The sequence below is a fragment of the Haemaphysalis longicornis genome, unplaced genomic scaffold (genome assembly GCF_048455015.1).
Source record: "Haemaphysalis longicornis isolate Haplotype H1 unplaced genomic scaffold, Haemaphysalis longicornis Haplotype H1 scaffold_12, whole genome shotgun sequence".
NCBI classification, from domain to species: Eukaryota; Metazoa; Arthropoda; class Arachnida; order Ixodida; family Ixodidae; genus Haemaphysalis; species Haemaphysalis longicornis.
In genome coordinates, this window is record NW_027526225.1 from 59,590,822 (window position 1) to 59,609,515 (window position 18,694).

The 18,694-nt window shown below is 48.5% G+C and overlaps 1 long non-coding RNA gene across 2 annotated transcripts in view; it reads right to left on the reverse strand.

The window, feature by feature from the left end:
* The window catches only part of LOC144162712 (uncharacterized), a 32,681-nt gene extending 18,072 nt beyond the window's left edge, over nt 1–14,609 (reverse strand). Inside the window, exons 1-2 of one of the 2 annotated variants that reach the window (XR_013320749.1) lie at nt 14,376–14,609; nt 14,165–14,308 (exon numbers count right to left, since the gene is read on the reverse strand). This is a non-coding gene — a long non-coding RNA (uncharacterized LOC144162712). Of the gene's footprint in view, nt 1–14,164 lie in introns of both variants that reach the window. The other variant, XR_013320748.1, reaches the window with a different exon arrangement.
* Between the last annotated feature and the right edge of the window lie 4,085 nt (nt 14,610–18,694).

Genomic DNA, 18,694 nt, shown 5'->3' on the forward strand with positions numbered 1-18,694 from the left:
TCTTGCATTGCGCCTGCGCTAAGCGATTTATACCTTGCACACCTTGAAAGACAAATACACGATTCTCTTGATAAAATGAAGGTACTGCAAGTTTTCCGTTACGTGGATGATTATCTGTTAATATTACACTGTCCTCCCCACGACTTCGGAGCCCCCGCTGAGCAGGCCATAGCGCTTTTTAGTGAGCACCTCCAACCATTAGCCCACTTATAGCGAACCCGGTTTTAACGAAATAGCGGTTATAACGAACAAATCTTCGTTTCCCGTTACCATTAGTATACATAGATTTTGTGTCCAGATATAACGGAAAGCGGATATAACGAACTGATTTCGGTTTCCCGATGTCTTCGTTATAAGCTGGCTCGACTGTAGTTGTTACTAGCGAGCTACCCCACGAGGCCCAAATCCGATTTTTAGACCTAAATCTCCACTTCGCCAACAATCACGTTTGTTGGGCTTACGCCCCCAGGGCGAACAAACCGCTCCTTCCGTTTGGGTCCGCCCACTCAAACATGGTCAAGAGGGCCATCGTCTCCCTATGCGTTAAGAAAGCCTTGGCGAAATCCGGCCCGCACTCGATGACAGCAAGCCTCAAGCAACAGGCGGAGCAGTTGTCCAAGTCTGGATACCCTTCGCACTTGTATCGGTTGCCGAAAAAGTGCTCAAAGAGGCTAAGCTGTCAGCGCGAGGTTTGGGGAGCCCGTCGGGTGCGGGGAATTCCACTCGCAACCAAAAAGTTTCAGTGATCCCGTACATTCAGCGGCTCAGCCATAACTTGAAACGCATCGCCAAGCGAGCGGGGGCCAATGTTGCAATCTCCGGGCCTAATAAACCGTGGCCTCCGCGATCGGCTACCGGCGGTGCGCGGTTCGCCGCCGGCAGCAAATCGCGGAGGCCACGAATAAACTGTCCTAGCTCTGTCGGCAGGTCAACGGCGCAAAAACAGAACGAAGTGGTGTGCAAAACAAAACACCAGAACAGGTTCGTTGCCTGTACAGGAGTGGTTTATAAGATTCCTTTAAAGTGCAAAAAAGTGTACATCGGCCAGACCGGTCGATGTATTACCTATAGGCTCAGGGAGCACGGGAACAATGTCATAATTTCTTATAGGCATCTTGGCATACATTGCCGTGATTGCGGATGTTTCCCTTTTTTAACGCGAAGACAAGATGTCAGTGTTTAATGGTAGTCGGTGCTGGGTGAGTGAACAGTGAGAGTGAATAGAAAAGGATGTCCACGCAAACATCCGTAAGATGTTAAGAGCCATGACCTCCTCACCCGGGAAATAATAGAGGCAAGGGAAGTTGCACGTGCGGGTGGCGAGTGCATTAGCATTGCATCGATATCTATCTTCTAAAGAAATCACATTTCTGTATGACAACTGACCGGTCTGTGGCTGCTTGCGTGTAAAGTGAATATGTGTTTTGTCTGTTTTAGCTACTTTGTTGTCTTGCTTTTTCTGTTCTGTTTGTTCCCACGTGCCGATGGATGGAGTGTATATGCGCGCGGAAATGAACCCAGTTTGTTAGTATGGGCTGTGTGTTGTCCCCCTTCGCTTGTCCCGTCCTTACATGCGGATTTTTATTACATTACGCTCAAAACAATGCTGTTCTTTATGGGTGAATCTGCACATCAGCAAAAATTAATAACTCTTGAGGGCAAATCATTCAAGCAAAGGGTATCGGTCACTGGCCAGAAAAAAAAACTGGAGGGCCAGGAATGCCGCATGGTACAGATGTAACAATACAAAGTGCAATTTGTGATCAAAGCTATAAGCCGTGTTCTTCCTTACAACCCTCCTTCCTCCCACACTATGTTCTCCCACATCTTAAGGAGCAAGCCCCGCCGTTTGTGGGGACAACCTCTTCGGTATTCACTGAAGTTATCTCTCTCTTTCTCTCATTCTCTCTCCTTCTCCCCCACCGTGGCCCCAGCTCACCCTGCTTTGGGGTCTGAGGAATATGGTCACTTTGCTTGTACATTGTAAAGAACTGTTTTATCGTCTAGCTTCAAAGACCGGCATTGTATACTCTGCTAAACAATAGCAACAGTGGACGCGTCCACTAAAAGGTATGTCCTCTCCTAATGGTTGAAACCAAAATAGTAGGACCTTATTGTAGTTCCTTCCTCAGATCTTGCAAGAAAAAATTCCAAACAGAGCAAGATTTTGCTAAACCTGCACAGAACATGCCCAACAGCAAGAGTATGTTCAGACACCGCCGTCTTTGTGTTATTTTTTCGTGCTAAATTTAAAGTTCGATATGGCATTGAATAGTGAACTTTGAAGTGACTGGCTGTACATTATCCAGTAGTGGTACCTACACCTAAAGGGAATGACCGCTCCAGAAAAGTTCCTGGGTAGTACACGTCTTCAGGCAGAGTAGGGGCATTTATGCCAGAAGCATTGAAAACTTGACAGAATAATGCAACTATTTTAGAACACCAAAAGAACTCATTACAGCCGGCTCGACATTTGGGCTGTACCGAAATGTCAACCAGACTGACGATATTACAAAGCACATGCCTCTCATGTCCATCCAGTCCTGATAGAAGCTATGTACGAGCTGTACTGAGACTCAAAATATAAGCGGAAATGTCATAAGGCATGTTATAAGGCATGTCATAATCCTTTCTGCATGAGGATTCATTTTGCCATGTTTGTGTCATTTTCACCGTTACAACGCTGTTCTTGTTTGTGATGACTTGAGCTCAGGATTGATATTTGCTAAAATTATTGCTTTAGGTATAACGGTTCTTGCAAACATAATTCATAGACTGTCATATTTTTTTTAAGATAAAACCTGCGCTACACATAACGTAAGCGCATGTAGACAGCACAGAATGACCTCAAGTGGCCCTACACTGGAAGATGTGTACAAGCGTAGAATGCTTATACGCAACATTCTTTTATATACTGCATTCTGGAGAAGAACAACTAAAAAAATCTGATTCTTACGGCCTACCTTATTTTATTGTGGGCACCACAACAATCATACTACACACACTTAAATAAAGCAAGTTATCACATAACTACAGCAATTTAATGCAATGCCTACACAATGTTCAGACGCCCTGTATCACGGGCAAAGATTTGCACCACACAGTATACGAATTTGCGCCCAGTTTACGACTTCACCTGGCACTAAATACCATCGAAATCAACAACAATATTAAGACAGACCGGTCATGTTATGACAAAATACAACTTGTTCAACTTGAGAGAACTACCCTTTTGTAACTCACTCAGCCGCAATGCTCTATCCACCGAAGACATTTTGCAACTGAAGCAATGTAACAAGTATAAAAAATTCGAATTTCACACAACAGTGGCGTAACATGGGCAGGAGTGATCTAGTATAGACCAGCACTAAAACAGCTACGAGTGCGTTAACTGCTCGTTAGATTTCATTTCACATGATAGGATCAAATGGAACTAGAGGCCGCTCTACAAATCAAGCAATCATGTTTCGTCTTGGTGACTTAGTTCGCTGGCCACGAATTGTACCAACAAGATCATGTGATGTCAGAGAAATCACCAGAAAATGGCTGGGGAGTCACCCCTGCTCGATATTGTTACGCAAATATTACCCGCCATGGAATTACAACCATGCACCTACTACCATGTGCCTACGGAGTTTGAAGAAGGAGAGAACAAGGAGACACTCCAGCTGGACATCGGCCACCTTTGAAATGATTTGAGATTTGCGTGTCTCTGGCCTTACACCCCGTGCCTCTAACAAATATAAATCCGTCGCGTGACAATATGCTTTATTATCTCCACTACTGCTTTCACGATGGCGGTAAATAGCCTTTGAGGGGGGGGACATTTCTCTTAAAACAGCTTTATTCAATCGCTAAGTAACCTCTGCAAAACATGTCAGTCTTGCTGCTTTTTCCCCGCCGAGTTCGAATATGCCACTATTTTCTCAGATGGTCAACTAGTTCCAAAGAAAATTAGAGATAATTAGCCATGTTTGGCTAAACAGTAGTAGACAAAGCAGGGTTGATCGAAAAATTAATCTTTGTATTTTGTAATACTATGAACCGCGGTGAATGTAATATTCGAAGCAGTTTTTTTATACATCGCTTGGAACTAATTTTACAGCTCATTACACTTCGGGGCACCAGTGACAAGAGGCCATTTTGAACCCCAAGTTCAAACACCAAAGTTTAATGAGCTGTAAAATTATTGCCAAGCAATGCATGCAGAAAACTGCATCGATTATTGCATTCACCAGGGTTCCGAGTATTTGAAAATATAAAGATTACAGTTACAGTTGTAACCTTTCTTCTGAGGAGTGCGGCAGTGTTGTACGAAACGGCATTCGTGGAACTAGTTCCTTTTGAGAGGAACGGAGGAACCGCACCGTTCCGTTAAAGGAGTACTGACACCATATATTGACGCCTAAAAAATTATATAATTGGCTTCCTTATAGTTTGTACAGATGCCTCGCAAATTTTTGCAGCGATCCGAGGCCGGAATCACGTCTAAAATCGATTTTGATTGTCCCGGCCGCGAGCTTCCACAAATCGGCAGCACTAGCGAAATAGCTTTCGGCGTGACGAAACATGGACGAAACATCAGCCGGCGTGTCTGGCCGGTTCAGGGTGACTTCATGTAGTTTTCGGAACCGGAAACGATATCCTGCGCTGCTGTTGTCGGTGGTATTCGTTTGGACAGGAGACGTACGGGTGTAGCTGTGTGAGCAATGCTTGTAAACTTTCCGCACTTTGCGTGTTCGACGTCTTTGCTCTTCAGTTCGTGGCCGGCGCATGGTGTTCCCTTGCACTGGTGCCTAAAACTGCGCAGTGCGCGATGTCGACGCGCACCGCGGCGGTGTTGCGCGTCGCCGAGCTCGCCCAAGTTGTGCTATGGCAAGCTCGCGGAATGCGAAGTACTGCTCGTGGAGGCCTGTCCGAGGACGACGCCAAGATGCATTATTTTCCACGCGACGACATGCAGCGCTAAACGTAGACTGAGTTCGTGCGCGGCGGCGGCCGCAAGAACTGTCGCCCAAGCCAGCGGGCTCGGCGTTGCTCGGGTCCGCTTGTATCGTGGCGAATATTTGATCGCCGGTATCTGTACAACTGCGAAGGACCATCCCTTACACGACGTTTCACCACACTATCATCCCCTTTTTCGCATACTGAACTTTATTTTGGCGATAATTTCCGTTTCACGATCGGTGACCAAGACATCTGCCGTGGCCTGTTTTGATTCTAGCGCACAGGTGGCGCCATCTTTCGGCCGCTCGCCGCACCGCGGTGCCGGCAGTGGTGGATCGGAGCGCCGAACCTCCGCGGCCGGTCAGCGTAGGCTTACCATCGCGGCAAATATCTGAACGCCACTTTTAAATTCAGCGCTGATAACAACTCCTAGCACAATTTTCCACACACTAACATCTACTTTTTCGCATGTGGAGCTTCTTTTTCGTGATCAGATTGTAGAAGAGTGGCGACAAGCTGTTATCACGGTCTGCGCCGGTTCGAGCCGCAGTGATATTAAAAAACGGACGACGGCGAAGACATCGCCGGCCTAATCGCCTGGCCAAATAAAGTTGCTCTGTCTGTCGGGTGGCAGCGACTCATCCGAATCTGACGATTCAGACGACATATCGACTGCTCGGGCGAGTGCGGACCATGTGCAATCGTAGCAGACGATGCGGCGAACGTGCCTGACGTCACGGGTGAGACCGTGACGTCAGACTGGCCCGCTTGCAGGCTGGCCTTCGAACGGCCATTTTCCCGCGCGGCGACAGAATTTGAAACCGGTTGCAAGAAACGTGCTATAATTAATTCTGTGTTGGCGGCTGACGGCTTTCGGTTCTATTTTCATAATTACTGGGCCAATAGGTACTCTTCGAGCATAAAAACTGAAAGCGAGAAATTTAGTGTCAGTACTCCTTTAAGGGTCGGTGGATCTGTAACGGTAACTCATTAGGTTTACAAAGGAACGGCGTTCCTTATGTAAGCGTTCCATAGCTAGGATTTGGTTGTGTTTGATGCCAAGGCTTTAGGGCGCTGAAGCTAATACACAAATTCACAGGCCGCTACTGTGTTTCTCTTCCTATAAGCTGCCCAATTTGACAACAGTCACGAATCGGAGTTTGCTAACAACGCTGTAAGGTTGGTGTTTTTGTTTTAGCTCCCGTGGGCTACTGGTTCTCAAATATATGCATTCGTCTCAGACGTTTTTACCAGTTGAGATTACTGCATGCCCACAACCAGCTATTTCTTTCACTGTGAATTAACAAAGTGTGAAACATGTTATCCTTCACAGGTCATGAAGCCACTCTCCTGTGTGCTGGACGTACTTCAGCGACAGGAACCCATATTCATTGCTTCAGGCCCTGACTACCCTGGAGAAGTAACCACGAGGCCAAAGAAGGGACTGTCATAACGTGGCCCTCTGGCAAGTGCAGTTCTCGCCGGGATCGGAAAGAGGTAAACGATGTCAGCATCTGGGATTAAGTACGCTGCTTTTCTAATGAATTGTTCGGGATTGCAGGTTTGGTCACCTCGAAGGAAAGCGCGAGTTCGTTGTCGCCAGTGGCTTAACCCCAGGTTTTAAGCTGTCGTGGATCCCAGACCGTTCTATGTGGGACTAGGCGACCATCAACGTAAAGACAGTTCGCTACTGTGACCAAACCACCCAGCGCAGATACTGCCACTTCAACCGCGCCTGAAGATTTCTTCTCGTTCGGGCACCGAACCCTTCCAGCCGAGGCACGGGATGAGCTGTCGGGGTACCTGCTAGTACCAGTTGACTACCCCCTGTCGCATATGAAGAACTTCGAGGGATTAAACCAACTTTCCCTTAAGTACAACCCGGCAGTACCCTCAAGCGATTCGGTGGCACGGCTCTTCAACATTGCCAACGAAGTGTTGATGAAAAAATGGGCCTGTGACTCCAACATCAAGATGCAACTCTTGCTGAGTTCAAACAAGGGACTCTACCCTATTAGGTTGCGAATATGTATTCTGGACATTTTTTCCCACGCATTTGGTAATACCGAAGCAGCATTCATTAAACGCATGTGTTGTTCATTTCGATGCGGTTTCGTGAGCAAGAAATTTAATTACGTTCGTGCGTGAGTAATTTTCTATTTGCACATCTGAACTGCAGTATCCCGACTGCGCATTTGAAAATCAAAGTGGAAAGTGCCATATGTGTTGCACTTGTAATAGACGAGCACTAAAGTTGCAGTTACATGTCTGGAGTATGTCCGGTGCACCCTGAAAAAATTCGCCTATAAACATTTCTTTGGACTCTTATCTCCAGATAATCTGTTCCCGGCGGTTTTCATTATTGTATAATATATGTAGTTCGATGTGAGTTTTAAATTGCTTACTTTGTTTTGCCTTAAGATTATGTGACAATATTTTAATTTAAAAATCAAATCTGGCGCTAACGACACATTCCAATGCTCAAGGTATAACTGGAACGGGTTCTTTTCCCATTAAGAGAACTTGTAACGGGAACTCGATTAAAATTTAAAAGGAACGAGCTTTCGTTCCTCTTTTAGAGGAACGGGTACGACACTGGAGTGGGAGTGCCTAGTTATGGAAGGTGGCCGAACTGGCTCTCCTGGTGACCCAAACCTCCACAAGGTTCCCGCTGGGAAACAGCGGAACTCCTGGAAGGTTGTGAAATGAAAGGCTAATAGGGGTCACCCAAACAGCTGCGTGGCATTTGGCCGGCAGCTGCAGGGGTGGAAATCCAGGTATCATCAAAATGCACTAAGGAGACCAGGTAATTTACCACGGAACTCCACACTCCCTTGCCGCAAGAAATGGGCATTCCGTCGGTCTTTCTGTTATACCCCCAAGAGGAGACTGGTTGGTACCTCTGCGAGTAGGTTGGTGGGTTTGCCACCGATGCCCTCGCATGGTGATTATCGAGGCCGTGAGAGTGCTACCCCCCCCCCCCCCTGTGACCCATGGGCGAACCTCGCAAGTCGGAACTGTTGTCTCCTCCACATTGTCACCTGGAGGGGGCTTCTGCCACCTTGTTAAACCCAGGCAACTGATGCGTGAGCAGAGGGTAACCTCCGGGCGTGGACTTCGGGAAGTCCAGGGAAATTTGAGTACGCCTTGGACGGTCCAATGCCAGGTCTCCCCCTTTGGGGACGTCTCCGATTTCCCGCTAGAGGCCACTGGACCACGTTACAGTCCGCCGATTCTCTATGACGAAACGTGACCTAGACCCATGAGGTGGATGGTATGATGTTCTGGTAGTGTCTTGGCACGGACAACCCCTGGTTTCCCAGGGGCCCCGCCAGACCACGCTTGTCCGGCAATTCCCAGCAGCGACACCGAGGTCCAGGTTTGCAATTCCAACAACCTCCAGCCTGTGTTGCAGGCAGAGCCTGCAACTGAGCGTGCGTCACTTCACTGGTGACACTGCCCTCGTCTTTATCGCCACACCGGTCTGCAGCTGCGATCGCAAACGATCGCTACTGAAAACACTGCAGGCTCCAGAACCACGCGTAACAAGTCTCGGTGCGCACCGATAAGACCAGACCGGAACACATGGTCGCTCTGTGATGACAACAATGCAGTACTGCGCACGTGCGATAGCCAGCAATGCCTTTATATGCCATGTGCGCTTTCGCAAATGCTCCACATGGACCACGGCGATGTCTTGGCGGTTGACGCTGCAAGAGAGACAGCGATTTCCCTAAAGAGACGAACGATGTGTGCGGCCACGGGACGTCTGAAGAGTCCAGCAGGCTAGGTCCTACAAGGAAGGTCGTCTTGCTGACATGGTACGGAATGGGTCCGCCGCTTTGAAGTTGCCTTACACGACACTGGCCAATTGGCATAAGCAATGTCGTCTTACGTGACCCTGTTTGTCGAGGGTACCCCATGTTTCACGAAACGATTACTTTCTACAGTAACAAAAACAAGCCACGTGCAAATACGGCCATAAACAAAGCAACGGCGGACGAATGAATGTCCGTGGATGAATATGGTAGCGCCTTCTGGGAGGACTGGCAGCTAGCATGGCTGCAGAACCGAGTGACGCACTGGAAGTTCATTTGAATACGTGCACTTACGACTTCATGGGAGATGCCAGAAGACCATGTGATTTCGCCAGAGACTCAAAATTTTAACCTAAATTGATTCATTTCTCAGCAGGGTTCGTACAGGCTTCAAAAGCAAAAATTCAAGAGTTTTCAAGGACCAGAAAACCATTTTCAAGGTCCCCGTCTAATGTTTTATCAGGTATTATTTTATAACTTTTTCAACACAATGTTGCACAATACCTAAGCACATTAGTGCACATTTAGATAGGCACCAACGGGTTCGTGACTGCTCCCCCAGCTCTATTTTTTATTTCATGGTTGGTAAGCTGTTTGATTTCAAAAGTTCGTTAATGTTGCCTGCATCTCCTTCTTTGTCAGCAAACTATCAGTTGAAATTAAATCAGCAAGTATTGCAGCAAGGCAGGATGAACAATGTGCACGTCCACCATTTGCACATAAAAACAAATGCAGATGGATCGTATAAGGCACAGCAAACATGCAAGGAGCGAGCATCCAGACTAGATGGAAGATGCAAGATAGAGAACAGTAGCTGGCTTTCACTGGATTGTATAGTGACATGGATTGGATTGACAAGTGCCTGCTCCCAATGCTGCCTTGTAGTAAAAAAATTCCCCAAACTTGTCATTTCACGCAAAATACACTTAAGGGGGCTCACTGGTCTTTGATCAAAAAGTTTATTTTTGCAGTTATGATGATGAAAATTGGGGGACATATGTAGTTTTTAATTCTTATTGTAGATATAAAATTTGTTTTTGAGTAAAATGATTATATTCAAATTTATTTGTATTTTTATATTCGATTTTTTGACATCCTTTGTAAAACAACTGCTGGAGGGATGCAGCTAAACAGGGTACCAGTGAACTGTGCACAAATCAAGGAGTGCAATAAGACTAACATTATCGTTCTATCTGGTCTGTAGCAGAAATTACAACCATTTGAAGTTTGGGGTTGGAAGGGAAAACCGGTTTTTCTGGTTGCCATCTCTGAAGCCCAAATTTCAAATGGTTGTAACTTCTGCTACAGACCAGATAGAACGATAATGTTAGTCTTATTGCACTCCTCGATTTGTGCACAGTTCACTGGTACCCTGTTTAGCTGCATCCCTCCAGCAGTTGTTTTACAAAGGATGTCAAAAAAATCGAATATAAAAATACAAATAAATCTGAATATAATCTTTTTACTCAAAAACAAATTTTATATCTACAATCAGAATGAAAAACTACATCTGTCCCCCAATTTTCATCATCATAACTGCAAAAATAAACTTTTTTGGTTTAAGACCAGTGAGCCCCCTTAATCTTGATTGCTACAATGTTTCTTTGCATTTCTTAGCACCTAAAATCCACGACAAACACTAAGTTCTTGTGAAAAGACAGGGACATTGATTCTCTCCGGAAAAATCAAGGGTTTTCAAGGACCATTTAAAAATTCCAGGACTTTCCAGGCCTTGAAATTGACACTTCTAAATTCAAGGGTTTTCAAGGTTTTCAAGGACCTGTGCGAACCCTGCTCAGTGAATACGGCATCATTTGCTGCCGGACAAGCCACTATAAAACATGAAATCCCTCGGCATGGCCCCTTTAAGAATGATAAATTTTTTAAAAAAGTGGTATTAGCATAAGTCCTAAACCGGTGCACTTTCACAGCGGTTCACACCTTGCTTCTTAACGTTAAGGATTGGGAAATAACCTGTTTTTATCTACTACCTCGCAGGTACGGTGAGAACTATGCTTGGAATGTGTGATACAGCGGCTGCACATCAGTAAGTATCTGGGGAGCAATAAGCTAGGGAGGACTTGGGCCTCTGCATGGAATCGAAGGAAGGATGACGGCTACTTCCTACGTGGATACCATACAGACGGTCCTCATCCCCCACGTCCTCCCTGATGGACTCTTCCATTTCCAGCAGGATGGGGCTTCTGTCCACACAGCACATATTGTTAAAGATTGTTTGGACAGCTTCAGCCTCAGCATAGATCAGCTGGCAGAGTCCAAATTTAAGTATTATAGAAAACATGGGGGGGGGGGGGCTACTGAAAAAAATTCCCCCGCACCTCCCCGAAGGGAATCGTGCAGAAATGCGAATGCATTGGGTGCACCGATGAGTGCGTTGCGAGTAATGGCGTAATTAATGACGAGAGTGTGAACGTAATCATTTATTCATCAGCACCTGTTTGTGTTATCGTTGTACCTGACGGCCACAATCACTGCCTTGTGATCGCTAAAGTGCACGGTCAAAGGGTCTTTGAGAAGCATCCGCGCGTCACAGTTTCGCGTAAAGACCAGATCAATGCAACTCCCGTGAATGGTAGTGGGGCACGTGTCGAAGCCGGCAGAGAGACAATGCATAGAGTGCCTGGTCTGCATGTACTCGACCAGCCACTCGCCACTCTTCTTGCGCACGTCAACGTTGAAGTCGCCAACCAAGACTATGGGGTCAGAGGGTTTGGAGCGCACGCGCACACTTTCCATAGCCGCGTCCAGTTGCGCGGCAACGGCGTCTCGAGCGAGGTTGGGCGCGAGGTACACGGTCACCACAAAGACTCCGTCTCCGGTGTACGCAAGGGTGTACAAGTCCTTGTACGGAGACGTGTCTCGAACGGGAGACGTGGCAACGGCGTGCGATATCAAGTTCCCATACACGTTAGACACGAGACTAACACCGCAGTACTCGCCGTCCTTGCCGCTTCGAGCAAACTAGTACAGCTCGCTTCAAGCGCATGCGTTCGGCATTGAGCGCGGAGAGATAACACCTGCGGGCGCACGCCGACGGAGCACGACAACCCCCGACTAAGAAATGCATTCGCATTTACGACGACGACGACGACGAAGGCAGAACTACGAGGCGCGCGCTCACGTGCGCTCGCGCTGGAGGAATGCAGGCGCACGCCGCTCGATGGACGCAAGACAACCCCCGACTAATAAATGCATTCGCATTTAAAAGAATCTCGCCACACTGCAGCCTCGCTACTGCGAACTTGGAGGAGCTGTGGGAGGCTATTCAAGGAGAGTGGGAGTGTCTACGGAGAGACCCCACTATTGTATGATCACTTTACCACTCACTCCAGAAAACAATACGTAGTCTCGGCAATCGGGAGGAGCCGCGATTACCTACTAGCAACAATAGAGAGTTTTAGCTGACCGTTTTTGACGCTCCGCTTTGCTCCCGACGTCCCGCTCAGCACAACCGGAGCGTCAGCAGCCGAAAGGCTTTTAGCTAAGCGATAACCGTATCTCCCTCGACGGGGAATTATTCGCGTGACTGGTCGTTTCGCGTGCGCGTGTAAGCCAAAACTTCATCCTAAAGGAAACATAAGAATTTGTATTTGGTCGCCCAAACAAAGGAAAATACCGTGTTTCTTCGCCTCATTTAACCTTTTTTTTTTGTGTAATGTAGTCGATGACAATGTATAATTTTTCTAAGTAACAAAAGAAGCCGATAAAATTTGGAATAGCCAAGCCAAGGTTCTCGGCGCTGCATAGAAGCAGCCCCGCGCTTCAGTAGACGTTTTTCGCTTCCCTTCTAAAGATCTTTAAAGTGTGTGGCACCATTGCCTATTCGGAAGCGCTTTCGCGGCTTCGTCGCTCGTGTTTCAACTGAAGGAACGGAGTTCCCCGTAGCTACCCGTAGCGCGCTCGCATCGCGGGGGCAGCCATGTTAAAATTCCGTACCGTAGCCTAAGCTGCCGCGACCAACCGCTAAGAGGCCCCGGTTAGCGGAGCGGAGCCCCGCCCCATGGTATCTCCGGTAGCTCGCTAGCGCGCCAAGCATGCGCAATGGCGCTCCCGCTTGCTATCGGAGCGGAGCGGACCGTCAGAAACGGTCAGCTAAAACTCTCTAATAGCAACAACAGACTTTCAGTTCGGCCGTCACAGGATTTAACCGTTACTTTGTAAGGAAAGTTCCTCTTGCTTTTTTTTTCGAGCTTTCCCACAGCACGCGTTTGATTTGAATAAAGCGATCTAAATATCCACGCGTCCTGTTAAATTGTGTAACAAAGAGAAAGTACATCGGACTGCTCCCACTATCCCATTTCTCAAACTGTAGGGCTTATTAAACCATTAAACCCCACGAGACAGTCGGCGACACTATTCATAATATCCACCCACCGGCGGCAAATAGCCAACAGTGCTAAAAGTGGACGCGGGGGCATGAAGAAAAACAATACAAATGCTGGCATATCGCGGGAGAAAACTGCGCGTCAAAGTTGCTGCGCGCAAACATTTTGCTGCAGCGTTAACCAAGACTTGTTATCTCGGCTTGGTTCCGCGTAATGCAGCACCTTCACCTGCGACAGTTTGCGATCGCGGCTGCGGACTGGCGTTGCGATAAAGACGAGGGCAGTGTCATCAGTGCGGCGACACATGCTCAGTTGCGGACTATCTCGAACCAAACGTTATCGGTAGGCGTCGTCCGTGAAGCCAAACGCTGGCTGTTCCAGTGCTCTAGGCAGACGTGCTGACGACTGTACTTTCAGCTTGCTGCTGGGAGACCAGCTGCTGGTGTCAGGAGCTTTGCATTTTCAACCCAGATTTTTTTTACCAGCTCGCAGTGCGTTCGTACCCGCATACACACGCGCACAGCAAAAAAAGTAAAACAAAAAAGGAAAACGAGCGCATAGCTACCATTGAGTAACGAAGACAAAAAAGAAAGGACCTTAGTGCCAGTGCGAAATGTGCACTTGCTTCCGTGGCCTCCGCAAGAACGGAATGGTGATGAGGAGATGTAGAGAGACGAGGACGTTTTGTGCACGGTTTTTGTGGACTGCAAGATCTTCGGGGGGAGGGGGGGGGGGGGCGTGTTTGCAGTAGGTAGATGGGCATGGCTGCCGTTAGGCGCGACAGGTACTGGATAAAGGTCTCTATCGGTAGAAAAAAATACGAGCTTCATTCGCCCACAAGACCGACACCGAGGTTCGAAGCGCAACAAAAGCATGGATGGCGAGCACAAAGTTCACAGGGCAGGCGCCGAGCTAGCTGTGGGCAGCGACATGAAGGCTTGTGGAAACTGCAGCTCGTTTATCGTGGCCCACGCTCTCTACTCGTTTTGATTACCACCACAAAAACATTGCAACAAATTATAGGGGGCGGAAGCACAGGACGAAAACACTTGCGGCTTTTGGGGTGGAGTTCAAATTTCCCGCGCCGTTTGTCGCGCACCGTTGCAAGCGACGTACAGTACAGCACAGCCGGTACAGCCTTGTACGCAGCCGGAGGAAAACGTCTTTGTGAAGTCATGACCCGTCGAGTCCGTCCGGCTAGTGCAAAACATCACGCGGAGCAGTCAAAACGTCTGGGCAGTTAACGAAAATAGCAAAAACTTACCCAAGACCAAACGCGACGTTCAACCAAGTGAGTGAAACCCGGCGCACGCGTGACAGATGCGTTATGGCACCACACACCGCTGCAACTTGCGCTGCACATATGTTAAACTGGCTGGCAACTACAGGCTGCACACGTTTTCAAGGCGCAGAAGTCAACCGCACGACCGTGCGGTGGGGATACATATTTGACGTGTTCTGCTGAGGTATACTTTCGCGCGGTACAGATAAAGATAAACTGAACTATTTTTGGAGTTCAGAGTTCATTAAAACTATTTCCACACGGGGCGCTGTCGGCGTCAGCGATAACAAGCGCTGGTGTGTGATTAGGCAAGATTGGGCAAGGTGTAATCAAACATACCTTTATACTGATCGTATTAGTATATAATACTAAAGTATTTTAGCAAACTGTAATCCAAATAATAAACTTTGTAAATTTTGCACGCTAAGCTTGTAAACGTAATTTGCTTCCATGTGATTAGATCATCATCATTGCTTTAGTAACCGCCGAGTTTAAAATAGTTGTTTCAGCCACTTCAGCTGTTTTCAGCTCGTTAACTCGTCTCACGTTCGAGGTTGAGCACCAAAAAAAGTGCTACCATCCACATAAATAGATTTTCAGCTAAGTAAACACAACTGCTGGATGAGAACGCACGCAAGCGCGCAATTTTCATCGAGCGGCCGTGGAAGTTGGTGTTAGCAGCGTTGCGATTTCGTGCTTTTCGCACTGTTTAGCTACCTTCGGCCTGTTACGCCGGAATTCAAAGTATGGCGCTTCTAAACTTATTTTAGCGGATCTTTATTTTGGCGTTTTGTGGACCTGGAGTATCACCGTCGTGACCTCCGATACGCCCACGTCTGACGAGGGCTTTTATTCAAAAGCGTTTACTCAAAGCATTTATTCGCCGATGTGTAAAGCCGGACTGAACATGTTTGCTTTTTGCGAAGACAGAGATAGAGAAGATCTTTGTTACGGAAGAAAAAGTTGGTGTTCAGGAAAATGCGGCATAGGGATGGGATAGGATAGGATAGGAATAACTTTATTAAAAAGCCGGCAACCGACGGTTTGAAGTGTCGCGACGTTGGCTAAGCGTCGACCAGGGGCTATAGGCTCCGGACAGCGCGCAGAGGGCGACACGGAGCCCGCGACACCCAGCGCCCCCTTCGGCAGTATGCGCGACACTGGGTCGGTCCCCGCAAGCCGGTACGCTGCTGACTCGGGGGCGCTCTTCTTTTTGCAGCGCGGATTAAGCATATTAGTCGCCCCTTTTGAGCTTAAAACGAAGTAAGAGATTGTAAAGTAATCCTACCACATAGTGCATGTGAATGGAGAAGGATTTATTCGGTTGAACTCGCGTATGAGAAGGCATATAAAGGCCGCATAGGCGTGATGCCCAGAAGAGAAACGCTTGTACAGCCTGACTGCGGGGCAAACCTTTCTCAAGATTAGCATGTTTCGCTTCAAAAGAAAACGTAATTTATATTGTTCACTCCACAAAAGAGGAGGCTTTGTCTGCAAATATATCAGACGTTGCGCGATGTTTCCGCGCGGGGTATTCCATCCATGTGAGTGCACTTGCATGCGACTCTGGACCACACGGGAGTTACATATAAGTCTTTGATCCGAATGTGATCCTCCATACATGTAACAGTATGAAATTCACGTTTGTTGGGGTATAGCGAAAGTGCGGACGTTAATAAGTGCCCGCTTCGCCGAGAAACTTTTGGGCTTCTGGTTGTAGCCCAGTACGTTAGCTGCATATATGTAAACACGCCCCCAAAAAAGAAACTCATCACGAGAAGGCTATCACAAGAAATTCCTTTGGACAGGGATGGGATGGGGGAGGTGTAAGCAGAACATCTAATAGGCCTATCGGAATAAATTACGGAATATTCATATTCGAGTATTTTTTTTCTCTCCACGCCAACGGGTTCGGCAGGAGATCTCCCTTAGGAAGGAATAGTAGCGCTTTTATTACCGTCAACACTTTTGCAACAAAAGTCACGGGAGAAAAAATTTAGTTCCCTGAGTGCACCCCTCACTGGTCCGGAGTGACCGCAATCACAATGGATGGGATAAATAAAGTTTGTCTTCCTCCTCCTCCTCCCCGAACGCGAAATTTTTCTTCCTATGTACATATTGTTCACACTTTGACTGCGGCACGTCTTAGCTCTATTTTTCTTTGCTTTTCAGTGGCTTAGACAACAATTTCATTGTTTCTTTTGCAAGAAAAGGCGGTGATTTTATGGTATCCAAATGCTCGCGAAACATTGGGGAACATTAACGCCAATAAGCGCCCGCGCCCCATATGTGGTTATATGTATTTAATTCGGCGGTATAAGCACGTGGAATATTAGATGAAGCAGAGTAGAACCGCTGGGTGATAAACTACTCTGCTATACCTGTGTTCGGGGGCCCTCTTTGTTACCAAATTTAATGCGCACTTGTGTGTATTTACCGCCTGCTAGCCACCCTACTAGCAAGCTGCTCGTACACCAAGGCAGCATGTAATCCGCTCGCTTAATGTGGGCCTTTCAATATTCAGTAACCATGCTCGGTATCTGCGAAAAAAAAAATAGAGAAGAAGAATCCGCGGGAGAATGCAAAGCCTTGAACAGATGCTTCCCAGTTGTGCTAGCGTATACGGCTCGGCAGTGAGGCGACAGCCTTTTATCAGTGCCCCGTTTTATTTGGAGGCTTCCCCCGACTGTATAACATTTTGCATGACTTTGTTGCACTATGTAGTACATATACGCGCAATAACGTTGAAACAAACGTTTTTTGCTGAGTTGCGTTCACTGGCGCTGAAGGCGGTCGGCGCGGCGGGACCGACCCAGAGTTGCGCGTGTCTGTCGCGGCTGGCGCTGCGCTCGCGCGGCAAACTTCGCTGTCCGGAGCCTATGCCCCACTCTGCACTACCCCAGATCGGCTTGTTTGTGGCAGGTCGCGAGGCTCGTGCTTTTCGAGCGCACCGCAGGCCTGCTAGACAGCCAAAAGTTGAGGGTCCTTGCCTTTAGACTGCACTACACTTCCAAATTCGGGCGGGTATGTCCTGGAGCAAGATTCGGTCGGGAACAGCACATGCTGTGTCATTGGTCCGCCGGGCCCACTGCACAAACACTGCACACACCACTCGGATAGAGTCTGGGTGAAGCACGTGTGACACTGCTGGGGCGCAGAGTGGCCCGGTCTGTATCTGCCTTATGGTGACGGCCTTCTCCCCACTGAGTGCCGGTTGAGGAGGCGGCATTGACCGTCGTGCTACGCAGTAACGCTTAATAACTCCGCCATAATTGACCATTCGGTCCTTGGTTTTGAACCACCACCCGGAACGGTCACTCTCGAGGGCGTGGAGGGTAAGCGCTCGCGCCTCCGAATGGGCCGTCTCGTTGTGGTTCGGTGAGGATGCACACTCCCCCGCGTGTTCCGGGAACCACGTGATACCCATGGTGATGCCGCGGTCTTGGAGCTTGAGCTTGCCGATTGTGGCTGCCGCCGGCACGCACACTCGCCACTTGGCAAAGTTGCGCACGGCGTTTCTCGAGTCGCCGAGCACGGTGCGACATGGGCCTCGGAGATCGCGCGGTGGCAACCTCCTCGGCATCTGTGGCGTCTGTGCACCGCACGCTCGCTGCCGTTGTCTTGGTGCCGGTAGCCGCCGCAACGACCACTGCCGCGAAGCCTTCTCCATGGTATTCCGATGCGTCTACATACTGGGCGAGCGGGTCTTGAGCGTGTTGCTCTGTGAAGGCCTCGGCCCGTGCCTGCCGCTGTTCTTGGCTGTACTCGGGGTGCACGTTCTTCTTGAAGGGGTCCACGCGGATGTGGGCCCGTGCCTCCTCGCTGATCTAGCACGGTTGCCGGCTGGGATCTCACGGGTTGTAACCCAGGGACGCCAGGATACTGCGGCCCGTCCTGGTGGTAGACAACTGCTCCGATTGCGGGGTAAGCTTCGCGTCGGCTATTTCTTCTAGGGAGTTATGGACGTCGAACTACAGGAGCCGAGTCGTGCTCGTGGTCTTGGGTACGTTATAAGCCCAGCGCCGTCTTGTAAGCCCGTCTGGTCAATGTGTTGATCTTGGTCCTGTTAATTACCTTCCAGTTAAGGTAGGCCGCAACGTAGGCGATATGACTGATCACGAATGACTGGACGAGGCGCACGAGACTGTCTTCGCGCATGCCCGCCCGTAGCGTGCAGACTCGGCGTGTGAGACGGATGGCGTCCATTGCCAAGCTTGTTGGTGGTCTCGTCGTTGCGGCCGCTCTTGTTTATCAGCAGGGCCAGTACCCTGATGTTGGGAACTTCGGGGATGCGTTGCCCC